Genomic DNA, 27,268 nt, shown 5'->3' with positions numbered 1-27,268 from the left:
ACCTCCTTCAAGTGCCAACTTCTATCTATGAGTTTTCCACATGATGAAATGCTGATGAAGACACCATTAGTTCTTGCAAAGGAAGAAACAAAATTTGACTGATATCCCTTCCACCATATTGGGGGAGTTGCTTAATACACACTAAAAGACAGACAGACAGAGCTATGTTGAAAAATGACCTTGTGATGACATGGTTAAGTGCACAGACAGACTGAAAGACAGATAGATGGATGATCTCCACACAAATTTATGAATGATGTACTGTACAGTACTGTAGTTACTTTACACAGAGTTTGACTGAAATCTCTTCAACCCTTTAGGAGGAAATATGATGACAAATAATGACACATGGATAACCTTTCTTTGTGCAGATCTACCTTTGTACCAATTTCAAGCTAAAATTTTATCAGGAATAGCAGCAATGAGATGACAATTATGGCAAATACTGACAGGCTGATAGTATTAACCATATTACTTGTGTAAATACCTGTACATATAGTAATACCTTCTGAAACAGTCAGACTTTTCATGTTTGCAAATAACAGCTAAAACTGTACGATGGTACACACATCTTTTAATAACTTTAATAGATTTTGTCATTTCATTTTATCTAGTCAGGACTGTACAGAATGTAAAATTGTTTTGTTAAAGTAAACTTAACATTTTTCATATGTCCTGAGATAGCTGTGCATTTTGGTTCACAATCTCCGAAACCAATCTTATTCAAACTAATAGAGATTTTGCTACACTATATAGGTGGTGAGAGAGACAACCTCAGTAGCAATAACTGCATTATATCTCTCATCAACTCTTATCAGTATTGAACTTCACTTCAGGCTGGAGACACCTATTTGAAACACAAATGGAAAAGATGGGGGGAGACCTAGACATAAGGGAATAGTTTATACATGCTATTATTATTACTAGTTGGAAAAACAGCATGCTCCAACAGGGAAAATAGCCCAATGAGGAAAAGAAATTAAGGAAACAGATAGAATAGTGTGCCTGAGTCTACCCTCAAGCAAGAGAACTCTTACCCAAGACAGTGGAAGACCATAGTACAGTAAAGAGGATATGGCACTACCCAAGACTAGAGAACACTGGTTTGATTTTATTATGTCCTTCTAGAAGAGCTGCTTACCATAGCTAAAGTCTCTTCTACCCTTACCAAGTGAAAAGTAGCTAATGAACAATTACAGTATAGTAGTTAACCGCTGCAGCGAAGAGAAATTTTTTGGTTATCTTAGCGTTGTCAGGTGTATGAGGAAAGAGGAGAATGTGTAAAGAATAGGCCAGACTATTTGGTGTATGTATAGGCATAGGAAAAATGAGCCGTAACCAGAGTGGGATCTAATGAAGTATGATCTGGCCAGTCAAAGGACCCCATAATATTCTGGAGGTAGTATCATATCAAACAAACCATAGCATTACATAGCCAAATATCTACTTACATGAGAAAGTGATGTGTATTTGCTCATCCACAATACAACTGTTTTTCTGGGGCGGCCTGTGACGGCCGGTGAAAAGTCCTTCTTTGTACCTTTTCTAATATAAATCTTCCAAATATACTAGAGAAAGATAAAAGCATGGAATGCAGAGGTTACAACCCTCGCGCGAACACCTTGTAGATGTCGTGTATTTAACAAAGGCGTGCGAAAACCACTATTCACAGGCTGTCTTCCATTTAGATAATCCCTTCATCAATGGGGAGGGCCGTGACAGGCCCTAGAGAACACAGTTGAACTACCCCACCGACACCTACCACGCGCGCTCTCTAGGACATCCTTCTGTTTTGGACTTGCCTGCAAAGTTTTTTTTTTTTTTGCCCAGTGTTTTTCGAAGTGTTTGTCGTTAATTCCACATGACTGACGTTGCTACTTCACCTTTACCAATGTTAAGTACCATAGTTTGTTTTGACAGTTTATTGCAGTACCGGGCATTTGTTCTGTTTCCAGTATTGTGGATTTTAGTTTTGGAAGCGATTGGCCTGCCTCGGTATCGGCAGCCATTTTGGGTTGTGTTCGCTTCGGTAAATTTTCAAGTTATTTAAACAATACTGTATTTCCTTCATAAAATTCATAATTGGAAAACATTTTTTACACAGAGATCTGCTTTAAAGATTTCCATAACAGCACTTAAAAGATGCATCAGTCCGCGTACAGTACTTTCACAACCATACTCTAATCTTAGCCTAGACCATCTTGTACAAATCCAAGCATCTTTTGACAGCTGAATGTTCTACAAATCTTCCAATAATTTTGGAAATTAATCACTATAACATTTTGCTTGTAAACCATTCAAAGTATTATGGACCTGAACATTTTTCCCAAGTGTGAGGTTTTCAGACTTTGGAAGTATTTAAGAGTTTGGCTCTTGAGGCAAAATTAAACACTGTGCAGCAAAGTCATGAAGAACAAGGTACAAATGGCATTGTCAAGGTACTCGGACTTGCTTAACCAACTTATAGATACTGTTCTACTTGTGATTAAACATGTCTTGCCTACCTGCTATAAATATTACCAAGATGTATGAGCAAGTCATGCAGGAGATGGAGATCTTCCTATTCATCTAATTTCAGAAGTATGAATCTTTGGCTGGCCAGCTCATACAATTAGGCTACATGATAACAATGAGGGAATACCTCTAAATCCTTATCTCACAGATTAACTCAGAGGCCTAGCTAGTATGAGCTTTTAGAAGTGAGTCGATGACTGCTTTTCTGACAACATTGGGAGAAGCTTAGAATGCAGACGATCACCGAGCTATTTTTTAAATATCCATAGCACCATATGTACAAAGAACACAAAGCAACACAAACTAAAAAAATCACTATAGTATATGGCAGTTGTGTTTGTTTCAGACAAAGCCACATCCCCAAAGTATCTAGAATATTCCCTAGAAAAAACTAAGTGGCACTTAGACATCATTTAGTTTCCAGACTATCTTTTTCACACAAAAGGTTATTAAGCCAAATAGCTGTAACACCAAATGGCTGGTGGGGATACAGCTTTACATCATTAATTAATTACAAAGAAAATAAAGTAAAAGGTAGAACTATTACAGTGCCATGAAATTTATGCCCGACCTTTGGAAAATCAAAAACGTTTATTTGACATTGTTCAACCTTTGTTGGATGAAAAAGCCCTGAATACTTCAGTAATAGATACAGACCAAAATTAAACATAACAAATTCGTAGATAATTTGTATTTTTCCTAACTATATAAACCTTAGCTATTTAATAGGGGTATTACTTTCGGCGTAGCTGAAATGACGAGCTACTAATTTTCAACGAGGGTTTACTACCCACGCCGCTAGTTAGTGGGGGTAGGGGAGGGTAGCTTACTAACCAACCCCCCCCCTCTCACACACCTGTGCTTGAGCTCACTTTGCTTGGAGATAGGACTTCAAGGGGGATAGGGCTGGCGGGCAAGTTTGGTTAAATAGCTAAGGTTTGTATAGTTAGGAAAAATATGAATTATCTACAAATTTGTCATTTGTTCCGTAACTGGAATACAAACCACGCTATTTAATAGGGGTGACTCACCCATTAGGAAGGGTGGACGTCCCAGCCAGTCTGGCTTTTGGCTTTGTCCGGGGACTCATTTGTGTGTGTAAGCACCAGGAAATAAGGAGTCCCTGCACCTCGCTAGAACCTTGCTACGCAAGGTCTGCAGCCTACGCAAGCTGTGTGTGAAGGTATGAAGAAGTGTGACTTGTCCTAGAAAGTTGTTCTGAAGTTCTTTAGATGGAAACTTGTAGACTAGGACTTTCCCAATACCACCTCGTCAGGGTATGGGGATGTAACAATATTAATCTTAATACTAGGAACACAAGGGAGCATGGTTTACCTGCAGTGGTTTGAAGTCAGCTACTGTATGCAGAGAACCCAGGATGCTGCTTTCCCCAAAAAAAGGGATGATGAAGAAATGAATAAGGGCCAGTCAAACCTTTTCATTCAGGCAGACTAAAACCGCGTAACAATGCCCTCAACCTTCTGCTACTTGTCCAATAAGGAGCTTGAGGTTTTAAACCAGCTGTTGTGCAGCCACCACAGGACCGATAGAGAACGTATCGAGTCTCCTGTGGGTCACGTCTTTCAGGTAGTGGGATGTGAACGTTGTTTGACGTTTCCACACCCCAGCTTGAAGAACCTGCGTCACTGAAAAATTTCTTTTGAAGGCCAGGGATGTAGCTATGCCCCTGACATCATGTGCTCTGGGGCGACGTGATGGAGGAGGGTCTGGATTCAGTGCCAGGTCAATGACCCTGCGAATCCATGCTGAGACGGTGTTCTTGGTAACCCTCCTCCTAGTCCTTCCTGTGCAGACGAATAGTGCTGGCATACGAGGATGGGCTGCGGCTGTTCTTTTGAGGTACAGCCTCAAGCTCCTTACTGGGCATAGTAAGAGATGGTCTGGGTCATCTGTTACAGTACGGAGACTAGCAATGCAGGAGGAGTCGAATCGAGGATCCGCTACTCCTGGATTCTGAGACTTAGCAATAAACTCAGGGACGAAGCTGAACATTACCTCCCCCATCCCCTTGAATGGGCAATGCCATACGAAAGACCATGAAGTTCGCTGACCCGCTTGGCCGAGGCTAAAGCTAGCAGGAATACCGTCTTCCAGGTTAGGTGGCGATCTGATGCCTGGTGTAATGGTTCATAGGGAGGTTTCTTAAGAGACCTGAGAACTCGAACCACGTTCCATGGGGGAGATCTCACTTCCGACTGAGGGCAGATAAGTTCATAACTACGTAAGAGTAGAGAAAGTTCTAGCGATGAGGAAATGTCCATTCCTTTCAGCCTGAAGGCGAGACTTAAGGCTGAGCGATAGCCTTTCACTGCTGAGACTGAAAGGCGCATTTCTTCACGCAAATACACGAGGAACTCCGCTATTGTTGGAATAGTGGCATTGAGTGGAGAGATACCCCTTCCACAACACCAACCACAGAAGACTTTCCACTTTGCCTGGTAGACTGCTGCTGAAGACTTTCGCAGGCGTCCAGACATCCTGATCGCAACTTGTTGCAAAAATCCTCTCTCAGAGAGGAGATGCTGAATAGTCTCCAGGTGTGAAGCCGTAGTGAACCTATGGCTTTGTGGAAGATGTTGGCATGTGGTTATTTGAATAGATTGTGTCGTGGAGGGAGTTCTCTTGGTGGCTCCGTTAGGAGTTGCAGAAGGTCCGGGAACCATTTTGCGTGATGCCATAGCGGAGCTATGAGGGTCATTGAAAGATTGACTGATGTTCTGGTCTTGTTGAGTACCCTCCTCATCAGACAGAACGGGGGAAAAGCGTAAACGTTGATGTTGTCCCACCGTTGTTGAAAAGCATCTTGCCAGAGAGCCTTGGGGTCTGGGACTGGGGAGCAGTACAGCGGGAGCCTGAAGTTCAGGGCCATTGCGAAGAAGTCCACAGTCGGAGAACCCCACAAAGTCAGGACTTTGTTGGCTACTAGATGATCCAAAGACCACTCGTTACTCACCATCTGAGATGTTCTGCTCAGGTTGTCGGCGAGCACATTCCTTTTGCCCGAAATGAAGCGTGCCGATAGTGGTATCGAGTGGATTTCGGCCCATCTTAGTATCTCTACTGCTAGATGGGATAGTTGCTGCGAAAAAGTACTTCCTTGTTTGTTGATGTAGGCCACTACTGTGGTGTTGTTGCTCATCACCACCACAGAGTGACTTGCTAGGTACTGTTGGAACTGTTGAAGGCCCAGAAAGATGGCCTTCATCTCAAGGAGATTTATGTGGAGGTACTTTTCTGACTCTGACCAGAGGCCGTGTGCTGCAGCATGTGGGACCCCCACCCTTTTTTTGAAGCGTCCGAAAACAGCATCAAATCCGGGGGAGGACGAGAAGATCCACTCCTTTTCGTAGGTTCTCGTCTGCCCCCCACCACTGGAGATCCGTCAGTTCCACAGGTCCCATGGGGATCTGGATGTCCGGGGAGTCGTACGCTTGATTCCACTGGAACTTGAGTCGCCACTGGAGGGATCTCATCTTGAGGAGACCATTGAGAACTAGACGGGCCAGCGATGAAAGGTGACCGAGGAGACGTAACCACGATTAGGCTGGAAGTTCTTCTCGTCTGAGAAAAGGTCTTGCGACCTTCCTCATCCTTGCATCTTGTCGTCTGATGGTAAGGCTTTGTGGAGAGTGGTGTCTATAATCATGCCTAGGTATACCAGTCTTTGAGCGGGAAGCAGTGAAGACTTCTCGAGATTTACCATGATCCCCAGATCTTGGCAAAGTCTCAGAAGTTTATCTCGGTGTTGAAGAAGGGTTGACACCGAGTCTGCTAGGATTAACCAGTCGTCCAGATAACGGAATAACGGATGCCAATCCTGTGTGCCCAAGATGATACTAGGGTGCAAAATCTGGTGAAGACTTGTGGTGCTGTGGAGAGACCGAAGCACAGCACCTTGAACTGGTACCTTCTGCTGTCTAGGCTGAATCTTAAGTACTTCCTTGAAGACGGATGGACTGGGATCTGGAAGTATGCGTCCTTTAGGTCCAGTGTGCACATGAAGTCTTGCGGTCTTACTGCTAGTCTGCCCGTGTCCGCCGTCTCCATGCTGAACGGAGTTTGTTTGACAAACTTGTTCAGAGCTGAGAGGTCAATGACTGGTCTCTAGCCTCCAGACGCCTTCTTTACAAGAAAGAGTCGACTGAAGAAGCCTGGGGATCCGTCGAGGACCTCTTGGAGAGCGCCCTTCTTAAACAGGGTCTGGACTTCTGCCCGAAGGGCTTGTCCCCTTGCCGATCCCATGGCAAGGGAGTTCAATGACACTGGATTCGTCGTCAGGGGAGGTAGAGATGTTATGAACGGGACGCGATATCCTAGACTGATCACGGAAATTGTCCAGGAATCGGCCCCGAGTTGCTTCCACCTGTTTGAGCAACTTTGTAGGCATCCCCCCACTGGTGGACATGCAAGGGGACTGCCTATCCTAGCGTTTGCGGCCTCGGCTGCTCCCTCTAGGATTCTTGCCTCCCCTGGAGGACTTTTTGCCTTTCCTTTCTTTGACAGGAAAGGGCTGAGACACCAAGGTCTTCGCTGCTGTTGTTGTCTTAGTGGTCCTGACTGGACGGGGACTGCTGTGGTGCTGGAGGCTTATAGGGCTTGGATGTTGAAGCCCTATGAAGGAGGGAGTCTTGATGAGACTTTCTCCACCTCTCAGCGGCATGTTCCACATCCTTAGGCTTGAACGAGACGGATCCCTCTGGGGAGGAATGTCTGAGCCTATTGATCATCATGCTAGGGACCTTCTGATGGAATCTCTCAGATACTGCATCCCAACGTTTCAGGATGGTATTTGCCCACAAGTTCGAGACTTGGTGGGCCAGAAACTCGATCGTGCGAGTACCTGAGATAAAGAAGGTTTCCATAGCTTTCCTAGTACGTTCTTTGGAGAAATCCTCAGAACGTATCAGGATACCTGAGGTCCCCAACCAGATATCGAGCCACGAAGTGGCTTGCATAGCACACTTCGCAACTTTCTCCTGGTTGAGGATCTCGGCTGCCGAGAACGAGACCTGCCGGTTGGAGAGCCTCTCAAGAGGGACTCCCCTGGTTAGCTCTTCCAGCGAGTGGTGAAGAGGAAGAGCTAAACAAGGCTCCTCGAGGATCTTGAAGTACCTCCTCTGCTGTACGCAAGGAGGGAGGAGATTGTTGGTGGCACCGGAACGGTTGGAGGAGGACATCTCGGAGAGCTGTTGTGAGATCTTGTCCCTGGTACTCTTAACCCCTTGAGACCAGGGCAGTGCTGCACTGGTCTTGGAGGGTTTCTAAGTACCAAAGACACGGTCCAGGACCGTGTCCTTGCCCTCTCGAGGAGGGATCTCTGGGTCGGAAAACCCGTTAAGAGCCCTCATTAGACATTAGAGTCAGAACTTGCCAAAATGCATGTTCTGACTCTTGCTGGTCTCCTCCTGCTGTAGGACTTGCAGCGAAGTCTCCTTCTGTCCCCCAAAGGCTCTTCTTGGGGAGAGTCGCGGACGTTCCCTGAGTGGCTAGCTGGCTCCATCCTAGTCCTAGTAGAGGACTTCGGCAATGTTTTGGAGTCCTTAGATTCCTTCCTAGGAAGAATGTAGGACTCCAACATTGACGAGGGTAGCATGTTCCTTTCAATCACCGACTGAGTAGACCCCTCGGCGCGAGGAGAGGTTTCCCCCATTGGTGCGATGGGGGAAAGTCTCTTCGCGTGATTCCCTTGGGGACGGGAAATCTTCGTCCAAAAGGGAAGAAGAGGCAGTCTGAGGAAAGGAAGGAATCTGCCTCGAAGGTATGCGTGGAGTCAGTTTCACCCTTGGGGAAGTGACTGCGTCTGGAACTCCTCTTTTTCTCTTCAAAGGGGTAGAAGAAGCCATGGTTCTGTGTCCCAATTCAGAGAAGACAGGCTTGAAAGCCTGCGTTACGGCTCTGATCAGTGCACCGAACCAGGGCTGTTGGCCGACAGATGCGCTGTCAGACATACCCCTTGAAGGGACAGGGATTGAAGGATCCCTGGGAGGAGTCCCCATCTTTGGTGGGTTCGCCTGTGATGGCATTGGGATCCTGGACCCCTCTAGATGTTTCCCTTCTCCCAGAATGCGCGGTGGTATGCCCTTGCGGTGAGGGGAATGAGGCGATGGCGACCTTGCCGTGCGTAGTTCAATAGTCTTACACGCGGGAGGATATTGACACTCGCACAAGGGAGAATAATGGCGCTCGTGCGAGGGAGAATATCGGGGCTCGTGCGCGGGAGACTGTTGCCGCGCGAGCGGGAGACTACTGGCGCACGGGCGCGCGTGCGGGAGACTGTTGGCGCGCAGGATTAATATGTTGAGTGCGCGGGCACGCGGGAGAGAGTTCGCGCGCACCTATACCAGCCGTAGGGCGTGCGAGCGCAGGAAAAAGATCCCTAGCGCGCGGGCGCGCAGTTGAATCATGTGGGGCGCGTGGGAGCGCAAGAGAATGTTGGCACACATCCTTTGGAGAGAATGGACGAGCGTGCGCTCGTATCCTCGCTGATGGGTGCGGGAGAAGGCTGGTACGATGGTACTGGTTGGCGCATGGGAGAAGCCAGCTTTGTTGACTTCCCAGAAGCAATCGTTCAGTAGATCATTGGCGCGCAGGAGAGTTGGATGTTGGGCGAGTATGCGCGCGGGCAGGAGACTGATGGCACGCTGGAGGTTAATGGCGCACAGGTGAGCGTTGGCGCGCAGGTGAGTGCTGGCGCGGGCGCGTAGGAGAATGTTGGCGCGTAGGTGCAGGGCACGCAGGCAAGACCTGGCGCGCAGGAGAACGTGGGCGCGCATGAGGGCGCGCATAGCGCGTGATGGAGCTATGCTCCTGTTGGGGTGTATGCGCGTGTTGGCGCGTACGCCCTTGATGCCCTGTGTTAGGGTTTAGTGATGGGGCCTGACGAGCTACTAAGGAGCGTTCGTCAGGTTTCGTTGGCGCGTATGTGGTTGGCGCGCCTTAGCGTGCTTAGGTGAAGCCTTGTTAGGCCCATGTAGAAATGGTGACGGCAGGTTGGCAGGTTTGTCGGATGGAAGGTTGACGTGTCCTTTAAAAGGACGACCTTCCACAGAAGGAAATCGCGAACGATCTACAGAAAGGTCCAGGACCAGTGCAGGAGCAGTGATAGATGATTGGTCTCGAAGCTCCTCTGCGGTGTACTGCATCGAAGATGTTGAACCAAAGAGGCGCCTCCTCACCGCAGGTGAAGGAAGGCCTCTAAGGCGAAGAGGAAGGCGAGCCTTCCGACGAATGCACCCTCTAGGGGCCATTGGATCAGCAAGCTGACCTTCTGCAGTCCTCCGAAGAGGAGTCTCTGTAAGTGAACTCCCCCGAGGGAAAGAAACACTAGCAGGAGAGACTGACGATGGACTTAGTTTCTCCCTCGTAGGTTGAACAGGAACGGGAGAAACTAAGCCGTCAGCTACCATAGAGTTTGGAGAGGCAGAGGTGATGGGTGATACCGCATTGGATACCTCTGACACCACAATGTCGACAAGAGACAGAGGATCAACCTCTGACGGTGACGACGATTGCTTGACAGCGGCACCCAATCGGATGTAGTTAAGCAAAACCTCCTTGGAGGGCGAACCCGTAAGCCCCAAGGAGGACCAAAGCTGAAATAAGGTTAGTGACATATCCTCCCCCGGGGGGAGAGGTGGAGCTGCTTCGCTAGGGGAAGCAACGTCATCTCTCGAGCCCCAAGGTTGGTAAACAGTACATCGATCTACGCTACCACTTGACGGTCTCTTGAAAGAGACCGACCGAGTGGGGGCTTCGGAGGAGGTTTGGGCAATGGAAGAAAAGGCTTTGGGTTTTTCTCCTTTCAAAGAAACCTTCGAAGGAGAAAAATTCCGTTTGGACTTCTTCTTCGCCGTCGCGAAAACCTCTCCCACTAGGAAGTAGACCACTCCCTACACTCACTACACCTGTTGTTGCTATCACACTGTTGGCCCCTACAAGAAGGACAAAAGGCGTGAGGATCAATCTCGACCGCCGACATGAAGGTTCCACAGGGGCGGTCGGGAAACCCAGGGCAGGTGCGCATGATCGCAGAGGCCAACTTCACATATACAGAACTAGAAAAAAGAAAAGACAAAAGCAATTAAATGGCTGTCAAATGACGGCGAGGATGAGAGCGGACACGTCCGACCACCATCCGAGCCGAGAGCAAAGTGAGCTCAAGCACAGGTGTGTGAGGGGTGGGGGGTGGGGGGGGGTAGCAAGCTACCCTCCCCTACCCCCGCTAACTAGCGGTGTGGGTAGTAAACCCTTGTTAAAAATTAATGGCTAGTCATTTCAGCTACGCCGAAAGTAATACCCCTATTAAATAGCATGGTTTGTATTCCAATTACGGAACAAATACTTCATACTATATTTTGATGCTTGATAAGTACAGTGAGCTAGTAAAGCACTGTTGTAAAAGAGATAAATACAGTATCAGCATATTACTATATACTACAGTATTCTTAATTTGGTCTAACCACGAGCAAGCCTGCAGGGCTGGCATTGCTGCTGTCTCTAAATTAAGTGCCTCTGCTGCAGAAAACATAGAAGGCTGTTGTGACAACTTGTCACTCGACATCCCCTGGGGTCAAGGCGGTTACATCAGGGTCTAAAGGTTATGGATTTGGATGAACTCCCTCCATTATGTAAAACTTACGTTGTTTAAAAAGGACAGGAGGAATTATCTTGGACCTCTCTGCCTTGAGAGAATCTTCAGATGTGAAAACTTGTTCCTCAAATTTACTTATCATTGCTACAGTTTGCCTGGACCATGGCATCTCCAGCAGGTATCTAAAGCTGTAAGTTCCGGGAAGGAAACATCAATAGATGTTTGTCTCCTAGCAAACAGAGCTCTACGCACTCACCCAATTTGTTCAATATCCCAATGGTTTCCAACACCATCAGAAGATAACTCCTCTCTAGATTCTGACAATGAGGATTCCAACAGATTTATCACCGTTGAGTCCAAAGACTCTCAGTCAACTGGAGGATCTACCAGTTCTGGAGAAGTCACTTTTACCCTCTTGCTTGATGGGAAGATGATCTCGTTTTCATTCTTAACGGGAGGTCTGTGGTTCTTATACCTCTCAGGAATGTCTTTCCTTTCTCTCCCTGTTTCTAGCACAGGAACCAGAGAGGAAGTAAGAGAAGTAGGTCCACCCTGAAACTCAAACTCATCAGGTATTGGATTGTAGGTCTACAATAAGGTTAACACCTTCCTCATCTGAGAGTTCACTATCATATCCTAACAAAATTTTGGTAAAATTGTTGATGAAGCTCAAGGATCAGAAAGGCATAGCTTCCTATCGGCTTCCAAGGGAATGAGGAGTCTTAGGCCTATTGGGTCTAACAGGATTTGGACGGAATCTTCCCTGGTGTTCCTTAATTCAGCCAAGAAGCAGAAAAAAGCCATCATCTCCACATTTCCAGCCACCATCACTAACCTTCATTACCTCTCTCAGCAATATCGCTGATGCGGAACGCTGCAAAGACGGACATAAAGTTTCTGTGAACAAAGTTATTGCCCCCTCCATTGGCCCCATTTCACCTTCCCTTGGGTTGGGAATATGAGAAAATTTCCCCATACAGGACTACATAGTGATACCTGAGCTACTTCAGAGTTACCGCTGCCAGTGATATGCCAACCAACACGCAGATTGCAGAGTACCCAAAATTTTCAGAGTCTGCAGCCGTCATCACCCAACTCAAGAGTGCATCGACGCCCACAAGCAAGGCCAAATGACCCAACCAAGATATTCCAACTGCTCTCCCTCCCATTTTGCCTGGAAAAGGTGTCCAGAGTATTTGAAGAGAATACTGTACCTGCAATGCAAGATACCCCACTGGCTAACCTAACTCAATTACCATCGCTGCCACCTAAACCTAAGAGAAGTCCTCATCAGAGACCTCATCGTCAACCCACCTCTACTCCTGATCCTGACATCCCATCAACTACTGCTCCTGATCCTGTTATCCCTACTGTACTACCACTGATACCTCTTCCTAATCATTCCCCGTCTCAATCTCCCCCTTCCCTTACTTATCAAATTGATACCTTGTCTCTTGAAAACCTAATCCCCATTGCCTTTCACCTCTCCTCCCGAGTTCTATCCCTTTTCCCTTCACTCACTTAGCCAATTCCTCCCTTTCCCCAAACAAATTCCTCCTTCCCATCACCCCTTGAGTAGAGATAAGTTCTTATATTTATAACGACTTCCTTTTTCTCCTACTTATAATCCTTCTATCTCCTCTCCCACTCTCTTCTACTCATTAGGGCTCGCTGCTATAACACTTGTCCCTAAAACTAAAACTCTTTGCTTCGGTTCTAAAAAGAAGTCAGTTTTTGCAGAACCTTGCCCTGCTGGCTGCTTAAAGTAGACAATTCATAAAAAAAAAAAAAAAAAAAAAAAAACTGACTGTCCCTGCCTTGCCAAGAATTTCACTACAGTAATGGACACTGGCACCTCTGATGCTCTTTGGGCTGAGCACTTAAATTATCATGACTGCTCAATGGGCAGAACAAGAGCTGTCCTCTTTTTTCGTTACTCTAGTAAATTGACATTACTTGGGGGCTATGACATTTAGCCAAAAAGCTCCCATCCAGAAAAAAGCTCAGGGCAATCTACGACGATGACTAACAGGAATACTAGGAACATTCGCTGAGGTTGCGGTGCCACTCTCGGAAATGAAGGAAAGGATGCAGGTCAATATTTCATTTCATTATTCGTCTTGTTATCACTCAGCACAACAACCTCCAATTCTGGATGAACAGAAGTATCCATAGGCCTACGACTCCAGGATCAAGATAGAGGAGTGTTTTCTCAAATTGGTAGAATATCACCCTCCACAAAAACCAGTTCAGGAGAAACCTCTGGACGACGCAAAGTATGATTTTGCACCACTTGACAGGACTGCAAGGACTGAAGGCACGAGTCACCAGGGAAAGCATCGTGATCACTAGAACTGCATACAATAATGGCAAACATAATTCACGCTTCCTTAACTTGTAGGATGCCGGATGCACCACCCCTTTTCCACTATCCCACTGATAGCGCTCTGTCGCGATGGGCTCCACATGACACTGATCATGGCAAGAATCATCAACCTTAGGCACTAATTTGCCCTATGCTTAGACAAAATTGTTTTAGATAACTCGTCTTTAAAATCATACGTATGAAGGAAATGAGGTTCCCTAGGAGTAAGGGGAAGTGCAGACTTGTTTGCCATCGATGGAGAGCTTATATAAAGGCAAATAATCTGAAGAGGGGTTGACACTTTTGCGATTGCCTTGCATAATGCACTGTGATGATGGCAGGCTATAGCCCGAGAATTTGCTGTTAGACCCATGATCAGAAAAAAGACCTCAAAATAAAAGGCCAGAGCGCTACTAGGAAGCGAAAGCATTGGCGCTAAAGAGCATTTCTCAACCGGGTTTTGGCGAGCTTTAATCGGAGCAAGCTCAATGACAAACTGAAGATGAGGCAAGAGGACCAACCTCAAATGTAGTATCCTATTTGCTATGGAAAGCAGAAGGGTCTATATCTTCAGGAATTTCCTGAAACAACATCTGGTTGTCATCCTTCTTCGGTTCTTCCTGAGATTGGATCAACAAAGAAAGAGCCGGCAAGAGAATTCCTCAAGTCAGAAGACAAGATCTAGCTTCTTGCCAGACCTCAAAGACAATGAATCTGAAAGAGAACGATCCTAGATCTCTTCTTCTTCCTACCATGAAATTTCTCCTATTGAGAGGGCGACCAAGCCCTACGCATATTACAAGGATACCAACGAGCCGCATTATCTTCTGTATGTTGAACACAGAAGATAAGGATCAACACCCACTCTACTCATATACGTTTCACTGTGATTTCCATCAATACCAGGACACATACGCATCTCACTAACTTGCTTAACACTCGTACTGAAAAAGAGAAAGCAAGTAACGCAAGTATAAAAATTTGAAGGCCAAAGGTACAAATGGTTTGCCCAGTGAGTCACAGCCTGTCCACCACGCTCAATAGTTGTTGAGAGAGGCTGCCATAACCTCGATAATTCTTCATTGGCCGTCTCCAGCTTGCGCAAGAGTATACCCCTCTTAAATGACTCGGGTATGTATAGCTAAGAAAAATACAAATTACTTTAAAAATATGTTATTTTCATTAGTAAAATAAATTTTTGAATATACTTACCCGATAATCATGTAGCTGTCAACTCTGTTGCCGACAGAAATCTACGGTCGGGATACGCCAGCGATCGCTATACAGGTGGGGGTGAACACCACAGCGCCATCTGTGGTCAGGTACTCCAGTACTTCTTGTCAACACCACCTCAATTTTTTCCTCGGTCCACTGGTTCTCTATGGGGAGGAAGGGTGGGTCAATTAAATCATGATTATCGGGTAAGTATATTCAAAAATTTATTTTACTAATGAAAATAACATTTTTCAATATTAATCTTACCCGATAATCATGTAGCTGATTCACACCCAGGGTGGTGGGTGGAGACCAGCATACATGTTAACAAAGAAGCTAAGTATCCCGTATTTTATTTTATTAGTTATTCAAAAATAACAAAATAAATAAGTACCTGGTAAGGAAGACGACTTGAACCATTACTCTGCCTTTATTAAGTACGTCTTTCTTACTGAGCGTAGCGGTCCTCTTAGGATGCTGAACGACTCTTAGGTGCTGAAGTATAAAGGGCTGCAACCCATACCAAAGGACCTCATCACAACCTTTAACCTCGGCGCTTCTCAAGAAAGAATTGACCACCCGCCAAATCAACAAGGATGTGGAAGGCTTCTTAGCCGACCGTACAACCCATAAAAAGTATTCAAAAGAAAGGTTAAAAAGGTTATGGGATTATGGGAATGTAGTGGCTGAGCCCCCGCCTACTACTGCATTCGTTGCTACGAATGGTCCCAGGGTGTAGCAGTTCTCGTAAAGAGACTGGACATCTTTGAGATAGAATGATGCGAACACTGACTTGCTTCTCCAATAGGTTGCATCCATAACACTCTGCAGAGAACGGTTCTGTTTGAGGGCCACTGAAGTAGCCACAGCTCTCACTTCATGTGTCCTTACCTTCAGCAAAGCAAGGTCTTCTTCCTTCAGATGAGAATGTGCTTCCCTAATCAGGAGCCTGAATAGGTAAGAAACTGAGTTCTTAGACCTTGGAAGAGAAGGCTTCTTGATAGCACACCATAAAGCTTCTGATTGTCCTCGTAAAGGTTATGACCTTTTTAGATAGTACCTAAGAGCTCTAACTGGGCAAAGTACTCTCTCCAGTTCGTCCCCCACCAAGTTGGACAGGCTTGGGATCTCGAACGACTTAGGCCAAGGACGTGAAGGAAGCTCGTTTTAGCAAAAAACCGAGCTGCAAGGAACATGTAGCCGTTTCAGATGTGAAAACTATGTTCCTGCTGAAGGCGTGGATCTCACTTACTCTTTTAGCTGTTGTCAAGCACACGAGGAAAAGAGTTTTTAATGTGAGGTCCTTAAAAGAGGCTGATTGGAGAGGTTCAAATCTTGATGACATAAGGAACCTTAGGACCACGTCTAGATTCCAGCCTGGAGTGGACAACCGACGTTCCTTTGAGGTCTTAAAAGACCTAAGGAGGTCCTGTAGATCTTTGTTGGTGGAAAGATCCAAGCCTCTGTGGCAGAAAACCGCTGCCAACATACTTCTGTAACCCTTAATCGTAGGAGCTGAAAGGGATCTTACGTTCCTTAGATGTAACAGGAAGTCAGCAATCTGGGTTACAGTGGTACTGGATGAGGAAACTGCATTGGCCTTGTACCAGCTTCGGAAGACTTCCCCTTTAGACTGATAGACTCTGAGAGTGGATGTCCTCCTTGCTCTGGCAATCGCTCTGGCTGCCTCCTTCGAAAAGCCCCTAGCTCTTGAGAGTCTTTCGAAAGTCTGAAGGCAGTCAGACGAAGAGCGTGGAGGTTTGGATGTACCTTCTTTACGTGAGGTAGACGTAGAAGGTTCACTCCTAGAGGAAGAGTCCTGGGAATGTCGACCAGCCATTGCAGTACCTCTATGAACCATTCTCTCGCGGGCCAGAGCGGAGCCAACCAACGTCAGCCGTGTCCCTTTGCGAGAGGCGAACTTCTGAAGTACCCTGTTGACAATCTTGAACGGCGGGAATGCATACAGGTCGAGATGGGACCAATCCAGCAGAAAAGCATCCACGTGAACTGCTGCTGGGTCTGGAATCGGAGAACAATACAACGGGAGCCTCTAGGTCATCGAGGTAGCGAACAGATCTATGGTTGGCTGACCCCACAGGGCCCAAAGTCTGCTGCAAACATTCTTGTGAAGGGTCCACTCTGTAGGGATGACCTGACCCTTCCGGCTAAGGCGATCTGCCATGACATTCATATCGCCCTGAATGAACCTCGTTACCAGCGTGAGCTTTCGATCTTTTAACCAGATGAGGAGGTCCCTTGCGATCTAGAACAACTTCCACGAATGAGTCCCTCCCTGCTTGGAGATGTAAGCCAAGGCTGTGGTGTTGTCAGAGTCCACCTCCACCACCTTGTTAAGCTGGAGGGACTTGAAGTTTATCAAGGCCAGATGAACCGCCAACAGCTCCTTGCAATAGATGTGAAGTGTCCTTAGCTCCTGATTCCATGTTCCCGAGCATTCCTGTCCGTCCAAAGTCGCACCCCAGCCCGTGTCTGATGCGTCAGAGAAGAGACGGCGGTCGGGTTTCTGAACAGCCAAAGGTAGACTTCCTTGAGAAGAAAGCTGTTCTTTCACCACGTGAGAGTAGACCTCCTCTCTTCGGAAACAGGAACTGAGATCGTCTCTAGCGTCATGTCCTTTATCCAGTGAGCCGCTAGATGATACTGAAGGGGGGGAGGTGGGGTCTCCCTAACTCGATGAACAGGGCCAGCGATGAAAGTGTCCCTGTTAGACTCATCCACTACCTGACTGAGCATCGGTTCCTTCTCAGCATGCTCTGGATGCAATCTAGGGCTTAGTATATCTTTGGGGCCGACGGAAAAGCCCGAAAAGCTCGACTCTGAAGATCCATACCCAGGTAGACAATGGTCTGGGATGGGACGAGCTGGGACTCCTCAAAATTGACCAGGAGGCCCAGTTCCTTGGTCAGATCCATAGTCCATCTGAGAATCTCCAGACAGCGACGACTTGTGGGAGCTCTTAAAAGCTAGTCGTCTGACGGAGCCGGACACAAGATCATGGTACTGCTGCACAGTCTGTGAACTGTCAACCATGGGGAAGCGAGGAAGTACAGTGACAACCCGAAGCTGTCTAGACTGTCTGGGTCGTACAGACAACTCCTTATCGGGTTGCTGAGGTTGCCGCACTGCGTCACAACAAGTCACTTCTGCTGGTTGTTGAACGTCTTCCCAGTGACACACTGACTCCGTAAACAAAAAATCCTCTAACAAGGACTAAGCTTGGACTGCATGTCTTGCAACACAGCTCAAGGTCTATGGGAGCAGGTGTGGTAACAGACGGGGTTAGCGACTGAAGTGGAACCATTACCCTCCCTGGAAGCATGCTATGCTTAAATAAAAGTCCATAGGAGGCTAAGCAGCTAAAGGCTCCTCTCCAAATGACAGAGTCCTCAAGGGAAAATCAGAAGGAGGGAGAATAGCACTTTCTCATCTACAGGAACCATATCCGAGAAAAGCTAAGTTCTCTCAGTGAGGGTTTCACTGGTGCAAAAGCAGCAGACTAGAAGGCAACGTTATGAAACTGCTTGACAGTCTAGTGAGTTGGCAACAACCAAAGATGTGTGACTGAGAAGCATGCGGTAAGGTATGCAGAGCATGCTGTATGCAGAGCATGCTGTATGTAGAGCATGCTGTAAGGTAAGCAGAGCATGTTGCATGGCGTGCGGCTTATGCTGCATGGGATGAGGCTCATGCTGCATGGGATGAGGCTCATGCTGCATGGTATGAGACTCATGCTGCATGGGATGAGGCTCAAGCTGCAAGGGATGAGGCTTATGCCGCATGCATTGAGGAGGATGCCGCATAGTATGAGGCTCCTGCCTCATGGGTTGAGGCGGTTGCCGCATAGCATGAGGCTCCTGCCTCATGGTTTGAGGAGGATGCCGCATAGCATGAGGCTCCTCATAGCATGAGACTCCTGCCTCATGGGTTGAGGAGGATGCCGCATAGTATGAGGCTCCTGCCTCATGGGTTGAGGAGGATGCCGCATAGCATGAGGCTGCCTCATGGGTAGAGGAGGATGTCGCATAGCATGAGGCTCCTGCCTCATGGGTTGAGGAGGATGCCGCATAGCATGAGGCTCCTGCCTCATGGTTTGAGGAGGATGCCGCATAGCATGAGGCTCCTGAGAGGTTCCTGCCTCAAGAGTTGTGTCTGCCTCAAGGATTGAGGAGGTAGCTGCGCAGAGAGAGGCTCATGCTGTGAAGAATGCGGTTGCTGCATGCGTTGAGGCGGCTGCCTCATAGCATGAGGTTCCTCAAGAGTTGAGGCTCTTGCCTCAAGAGTTGAGGTTCTTGCCTCAAGAGTGGAGGTGGCTGCCGCAAGAGTTGAGGTTGCTGCCTCAAGGATGGTGGAGGTTGCCGCAACGCAAGAGGTTGCTGCCTCGAGGATGGAGGAGGTTGTCGCAACACATGAAGCTCCTGCCTCAAGGGTAGAGGAGGTTGCTGCAAAGCATAAGGCTCCTGCCTCAAGTGTTGAGGAGGTTGCCGCATAGCAAGAGGCTCCTGCCTCAAGGAAAGTGGAGGTTGCTGCACAGCGCTGGTATCTGGCAACTCCCAATGCGGCAGCTCACACGTGGAGGTAGGTTGAGGAACCTCAACATCATACGTCTGGCAGGGTGGACTGCGCAGAGGTGGAGTTGAGGCGGCTGTCTCATGAGCGCTCGCAGGAGGAGGTGTGCTAACCTTCTCTGCCTGAAACTCCTGCATCAACACCGCAAGCTGAGACTGCATTGTCAGCAGCATAGACCACTAGAGTTTAAGAAAGACAACAACAAACGGAGCTACTGTCCGTTGAAACTGAGGGTCTAAAACAGCTGGTGCGGCAACAGACGGAGTTACTGTCTGTTGCGATACCACCTTGCCTCTCTTGGAGGTGTGCAGTTGTCGTACTGCAGCAAGTCCGAACTGACCCAGTGCTAATGGCATCACCTAGGAGTTGGACTTGCGCGGAAGGGACCGACTTGCACTTAAAAGCTGCAAGATTTGGTCCATGGTTTCTGCGAGAAACCTCTTCCGCAGACGAGGAATAAAAGGGCTCTCTCGTCTTTGTGTGGGTGGGGTGATCACGTCGGCTACGTGAGTTGGTAACACCCGAAACCACGGAGGGAAACGTCTGTTCGTCGATCAAGGCCTGCTGAACCCATAAGTCCTTCGACATTACTTCTCCCCTGGGCTTGGGAGCTTGTAAGAGGTCCCAGACTAGGCGAACAACTGGCACGAACAGACGAACCCTCGAACGCAACACTGTAACACTTTGCGCTTATCACTTTATCACTTTTGATTTTCTGTTTGCACTTATTTCACTGAACTCGAAACTTTAAGTGGTTTGTACCTGAAACACGCAATTCTATCCTTCATTAAAAGTTAGTAATTGCGAAAACAGTATTACAATGTAACAGAAAAACATAATGAAAGATAAATAATTCAGTGGCTGGAAAAGAGACTAAACACTAGATCAAATAAACTACGTTTAAAATCTCTCACCGCATAAAGCCTGAGAACAAGAATAAAACTCTAGAAACGTTTACCTTCTTCCCCTAAAGAGACTAGGGAGAAGAGCAAAAACGATAACAACGTTACCCGCTTGAACGAAACGTTTATCCTCCTCTCTCTCCCTCCGTCTCTATCTCTCTCTCTCTCTCTCTTGACTTAGCACCTGAGAGAAGAGCCCAATTATATATATCGTTAAAACATATTATTGTTAAAGGAAAAAAACTGAAAGATTTCCCAAATAAAAAGTTCCTTTATTAGAATTAAAACCATTTAAGCTAAGAAAGAATGAACAAAACGCTAGAATCGGTTTACTCTTACTGCAACGTGACACCGTGATAGACTCTCTCTCTATCGTAACGATCGAGCGCAAGTTGAACGTTCTGAACGTCAACAACTGCAGAGACAAAACAAAACGTTAGTTCAACTTTGAAAACAGTACAAGACTATCAAAGAAATTCTTTCAAAAACATTAAAATAGCATAATATGTTAACAGGAAAAAACGAAATGACGGGCTCAATGTTAATTAACTTCGGTTCCAAGAAAAGACCGCCTACTATTAGGAAAGGTCGAATATAAACAAATATAAAAATTAATTTTAATAAGTTTATAATAAAAGGAAGTTAATCAAAGAGGCCTATAAAAGGCGGAGAGATATAAAATAAATCTATAACTTTGTTAAGCAAAATTAAGAGAGTCTATACTCTCTTCGACACCAACACTTCCGTCTAAGGGAAGGGTCGGCCATTTAAAAGTGAAAGAGAGTTCATACTCTCTTCGTACCAAAATTAAATAAAAAATTAAATCAAATTAATTCCAAAAACTTGCTAAGCTAATGATATAGCTTCCTGAATAGCGAAGGCTAAACTCTAGAGCAAATACATCACCAAATCGTGAGCAATAACTCCAGAATCAACAGCGTATCCATGTAGGTCTAGCCGGAGGCACGACAGAGGAAAAATTGAGGTGGTGTTGACAAGAAGTACTGGAGTACCTGACCACAGATGGCGCTGTGGTGTTCACCCCCACCTGTATAGCGATCGCTGGCGTATCCCGACCGTAGATTTCTGTCGGCAACAGAGTTGACAGCTACATGATTATCGGGTAAGATTAATATTGAAAATTGTGATTTCATAAATGAAAGCAACATAAATGCCTTACAGTAAAATCAATGGTCCTCTATAAATACATTAGATAGGGGAAAAAATGAACTCATATGAAGTGAGAACAAATTATATACAAGAAATTTATCATCATATACTGAAAGTCAACTGCAGCAATACCAATATAAATAAAATAAGCAAAGATCTAAATGCCCAAACATCACAACTACCCACATCTGTCATATTTTGTTTTTTAAATATTGAATAGGGCTTTAAACTTCTGCTTAATGCAATTCACACTGAAATATATTGAAATTGCTATCTAAATTAATATTAAATGGTTCAAATGACATTATGCAATTTGCAATCTCAATACAACATTAGGTTGAAAACTACCAGGTAACTTCATTTTTATCAGAAACCAGACCCCTCATTAAGATATTGGGTATTGGACTGATATTTCTTTGTAGTAAGCTAGGGCCCAAGAGCCTACTGCCCATTTAATACCACAATGTATACAGAGGACTTTAATAGATTTAAAGCCGAGAAACAAAATTCAGAACCCTCTGCTTCACAATAAAAGACAATGAGAAACAACAACGCATGTGTCAATTGTAAGTAGTACTGACTAACCTAACTTAGCAATGAGTAAAAATTCACTAAAGCTGAACATACTGTACCCTCATAGAAGCTACGTTTCTTATAAAATTACCCAAAGTGGAATTTAGGATTCATTGGAGAAGATGAATCTCATCAATTCTTCAGGAATTGATTGGGTGTTTTTATTTCTTTTTCTCCTTAACTTTCTACTTGTCTGGCTTACTTTTAGTTTGCTTCTGACCAGAGAACTAGACTACTAGCCATGCGTCACTACTGTATTCTAAATCTAGTTAGTTTTATCTAACCTATTAATTTCAATATTCTTATGATTATGTCAAATAATCAATTTCTTCTAGTATTTTGCAATACAGAAAGTACTGTTCTCTCAAATGTACAGCATAAGCATTACTAAATAACAGACCACATAGAAGGAAAAGCATAGGTTACAGAATCTGGAAAGAAAGCAAAGGAAGGAAAGAAAGCTTATGTCAATGAGTACGTGTTGAGGGATAGGGAAGGTTTGACATCAGTACAGTCTATGAATGTAACTGTCAGTGTCATAAGCAGTGTCCAAGAGGTCATGAAGCAAAGATTTCTGAAACCTGACATAATATGTAAAAGAGCAACCGAGGAAGAAACGGGTTGGGACCACAAAAAAAAAAAAAATATTTTTATGGTAAAAGGATAGATCTGAGATTTTGATTATTTCTCTAACATTGGTAACATACATGACTACCAAATAGGTGCTGACTAGGCATTAAGTATAGAAGTAGCATCACTATGAATGTTTGTATGAAATGGAAAGATAAATATAGATATCCTACTAGCAAACTCAGCAAAAGTTTATTGTATATGCATAAGGCCCTTACTACACTAAACAGCAGACATGCACCAACAGAAATTTCTTTTAGTTACAAATAGAAAGAAGACCTAAACCATAATTGACAAGGCAGACGAGAGTGATGAAAACTCATTTTGTATCTGCCCCCTTACAAGAAAGGCCAACATAAATGCATTAAGGAACATGTTGATGACTGGATATTCATAATGTCAGACAAGCCCTTGCAATAAGAGAAAATAAAATAAACGCACATGTGATACCACCTTCATAAGGTCCATCCTGTTCTCAAGAGATTATGTTGTAAGAAAACTATGACTATGCAGTGAAGAGTAAAGCTAGAACTTTTGCTAAAATCTTCACCTGTGCACCAGCACAAGTATACTATACGCCACTAATCGAATTCCTTCCCAACATCATCAAGCAGTTAGGGACTTTTCCAACCCCCTTCCTCTACTTATCTAAACTGATATTACACCTCATGCTATTCATTGTACATTAAAATAGATCAGAACAGTAGAGATAAAGATATAATAAAGTTTACCTTGAACATTTATGTGGTATGATTTTCATATGTCAACTCATTCAACTTAGAAAATATTTGGAGCCTTTGTATATCCGCGGCCAGTTCCTCACGTGTTCATTAAAAATGGACATCGACTAACCAAAACTTTCCCCCTTAACCTAACCTACAAGCCATGACCTTACCTACTTTCCTAACGGGGGACTAACGGGCCCCCTGCGACCCCCCTTTCACTGCCTTATTCAAAGTTAGACATAATAATACATGCAGGTGGCCGTTATCATACATACATCCCAAATATTTAACTTTAGAGCTTAACGATCAGTATAAGGAAGCTTACAATAACCAAACCTAACCTAAATTGAGTTTGAGACTATTAGAATCAACACTGGTATATAAAGACAACCTAAGCATAAGCTAAATTTTGAATCAATGATCAAGATATTTACTAATTCAGAATTGAGCCTAGCATATGTCCTGTAATAAACCTGGTCTGCGACACATTTCTGACTTGGCCAGGAAAATGTTAATCTATGCGCTTCGCCTGTTAGCCATTTTATTATTATTATCATCATTACTAGCCAAGCTACAACCCTAGTTGGAAAAGAAAGATGCTGTAAGCCCAAGGGGCTCCAACAGGGAAAATAGCCCAGTGAGGAAAGGAAACAAGAAATAGAATATTTTAAGAGTAACATTAGAATAAAAAACTCCTATATACACTATATAAACCTAACAAAACAAGAGGAAGAGAAATAAAATAGAACAGTGTGCCAGACTGTACCCTCAAGCAAGGCTATGACCCTAAGGCACAGACTGTTGCCTGAACCTACTGAATATATCTATGTAAATCTTATTGAATTTATAATTAAATATTCTCAGGGTGTGGTAGGTTAAAATACTATCGAAATTAGTGAAATCTGAGAGGCAGACTCCCACACGACACGATCATAAGACATCCGGCGAGGGGGAATTCCAATGAACAAAATCTGCAAGTACCTTTGGATTATTTCTCTCCGTATTATATAATTACTTACCTCTGATGTGTTTGTCATCCTTGGCACTAAGACACGATCAAAGACACTCGTCCACCGCCGAAACAAACACAACGTAAATCATTAAAAAAAGGTAAACTTAATAATCTATTGTCGCTTCATGATACAAGATTTTTTCAGTAATCTTGTTTGTTTTGATTACACACAGCTGCTGTGTTGTGTGTCATTGCCTTGCCATATATTATTTTGTTAAAGAAGGAAAGAAAATTTATTTTAGACGCATATCAGTACATTAATTCACAAGCATTTCATTTATATCTTATTGATTTTCTTAGGGAATTATATTTGTATATAATATTGATATTCTATTTTATAATAAATTATTTTTTTAACTTGGCTTTAATATGATTAAACCCTTTCATATTTTATGAAAACTTCATGGAATTACTTAATAATGATAAAATTCTATTGATTTTGTTCTTAATATATTTTATTCACAATCGCACATCTCATTATTTCCGTGTTATAAAACGGGGATTTTTTCATTTATTTGTGTTATATGAAGAAAATATATATCAAAACCACTTATTTATACTATTTTTATAAGATATACTGAATATTTCTTCGAAAAGATGCGATTTTACCTAGATAAATATATTTTCAGGATTACAAGAAGCCAAAATCAAAATGCCATCACTTGAAATTAGGATATTGAGAGTGTTGTATCTAAGTTCACTTTGTTGGTTGCTTCTTTTTTATGTCAATGTTAATACTATGGTACACAGTCTATGTTGCAACGCTCTTATCTCGCGTTTAATAGGCTTGGTATATTATAGAAAAGAAGCCTTATTGTAGGTAGTCTTGATTTACGACGCAAAGTACTAAAAGTAAGTCAATGGTGGGACTACAAGTTCGATCGGATCGTCGAACCCGGTTGTCACACCTACTTGTCAAACGGTTTGAAGAAGTGGAGTCAGCCACAAATGTATCAGGTTTGTGGACAATGAAGCCCCGCCCAGAAAAATCAGGAGAGAACAGACTTTCTTCGAACCGTTCGACAACCAAATACCACGTTCACACGATCGAACATCACTTTAAACACTTGTCTGTCGAACCGCGTTAACCCACATTTTAACGGTGGAAATAGGTTTATTTCTGTTCTAAGAGGAATATGTACGGTAGAAGCAATGTCTTCTCTTATCTCTCTTTATGGCCAAACAGTCTACTGACTAATCTAAGCCAATGTCACCTGTAATCACACTCAGCGAGTTGAGTTCGATTGTCCATTGAGTCTGTGATCTCAAGGCAGAGTGAATTCGATAGTAAAAGCATTGGTGGCTTAGTATTTTAATACATGAATGTATGTATGTATGTATGTATGTATGTATAACTGGTCCATTGCTAAGATCCGTTTATAAAATGGTATTCAATCTATTTTCTGTAAGATCGTTTTATGTGTGGATTACATTCCTTATTGAAATTATTAATTGGCTAATTTATTTGCTCATTTTCTATTCATCTACTATTGTATTTATAATCATATACTAACAAATTCATTTGTTTAACCATACAATTTATCTATTAATTAATGTATTCATCAATTTATTCATTCATTGTAGTAATAACAAGAAGTTTACCCTCTTTTATCCACCCTGATAACGATCCTTCATTTGCATCTTAGCTATTCTTATCCACAAAGAATTAGATAGCAGAAATACCAGCATACTGGTACTTATTTGCGCTACATAAGGCAATTGCTGCATTACCTATTTTGGACCAAAAGTAATAAAACTTACTAGTTCAAAAGAACAAATGTATTATCATCGTTCATATTATTATTATTATTATTATTATTATTATTATTATTATTATTATTATTATTATTATTATTATTATTATTATTATTACTAGCCAAGCTACAATCCTAGTTGGAAAAGCAAGATGCTATAAGCCCAAGGGCTCCAACCGGGAAAAATAGCCCAGTGAGGAAAGGAAATAAGGAAATGAATAAATGATGAGCATAAATTAACAATAAATCATTCTAAAAACAGTAACAGCGTCAAAACAGATATGTCCTATATAAACTATTAACAACGTCAAAAACAGATATGTCATATATAAACAATAAACTTGGGTTCTAGGTATCTTGTGATCAGATTGATTCTTCAGTTGTCATTGTGCAGCATTAAGTGGGTTGTATGGTATTTCCTTGAATATGTAGTTACCTGTTACTTTTCATCGCTGTTTTATTGTCTTGTTACTTGGATAAACTGAATTCAGTGGTAACTGGTTTGGCATATGAAAAATTAATTACATATACCTATTCTATCCTAAAACTATTCTTTTTACCATTTGTAGCTTTTTGTTCATTTCTACTGGCAGCTATTTTTTTTCTTGTTAACTGCACTTCCCTTTCATGCATAGATTACATGTATTGTCATGGCACTCATAATACTAAATTCATATGAAATACATTTTGCAATTTTATGATCAATTGTTATTTAGATACATAACTGCTCTGCTGTTCTATGGTGCACATGAGAGCACTAATGTATACTACTCAAATCATCCTATATATATGCTGTGCATCTCCCTATTTTTCATTATTGTGCATTTACATAACCTGGATATCTGATTAATAACTTAATTCACCTGGTTGGGAGTCTCTTTGCATCTATCATTTTCTCACATATTCCATATATAAACTATGTTCTTGAATTATGTTCTACATTTATTTCACTATTTTGAAAATACAATAAACAAATATTTTTATTTTTAATTATCATAACACGTGTATTTTATTCTATAATTTACTTCCAGATAAAGAAAATTTAATCTAGTTTGCACATGTAAATGATTTTTGCTACTGGGGTCTTTTATTGTCATTATTACGATTTTTCAATATTTGATGATCACTTACTTCACATGAAGAATGATCTTAGGAACAATACCGATTTTTGTTTGCTTATGTCAAGAAATCTCATCGTGTTAGGTAG

The 27,268-nt window shown here is 43.7% G+C and overlaps 1 long non-coding RNA gene across 1 annotated transcript; it reads right to left on the bottom strand.

Annotated features, from left to right (window-relative positions):
* On the bottom strand, positions 1-25,504 carry LOC137627525 (uncharacterized). The gene is made up of 3 exons (XR_011041178.1): positions 25,401-25,504; positions 24,315-24,502; positions 1-72 (listed from the first exon to the last, which is right to left on the bottom strand). It is a non-coding gene; the product is annotated as an uncharacterized lncRNA (long non-coding RNA).
* Positions 25,505-27,268: the final 1,764 nt, after the last annotated feature.

This window comes from Palaemon carinicauda, chromosome 35 (genome assembly GCF_036898095.1).
Source record: "Palaemon carinicauda isolate YSFRI2023 chromosome 35, ASM3689809v2, whole genome shotgun sequence".
NCBI classification, from domain to species: Eukaryota; Metazoa; Arthropoda; class Malacostraca; order Decapoda; family Palaemonidae; genus Palaemon; species Palaemon carinicauda.
Note: the sequence above shows the minus strand (reverse complement) of the source record. Positions and strands in the feature narration are given on the sequence as shown.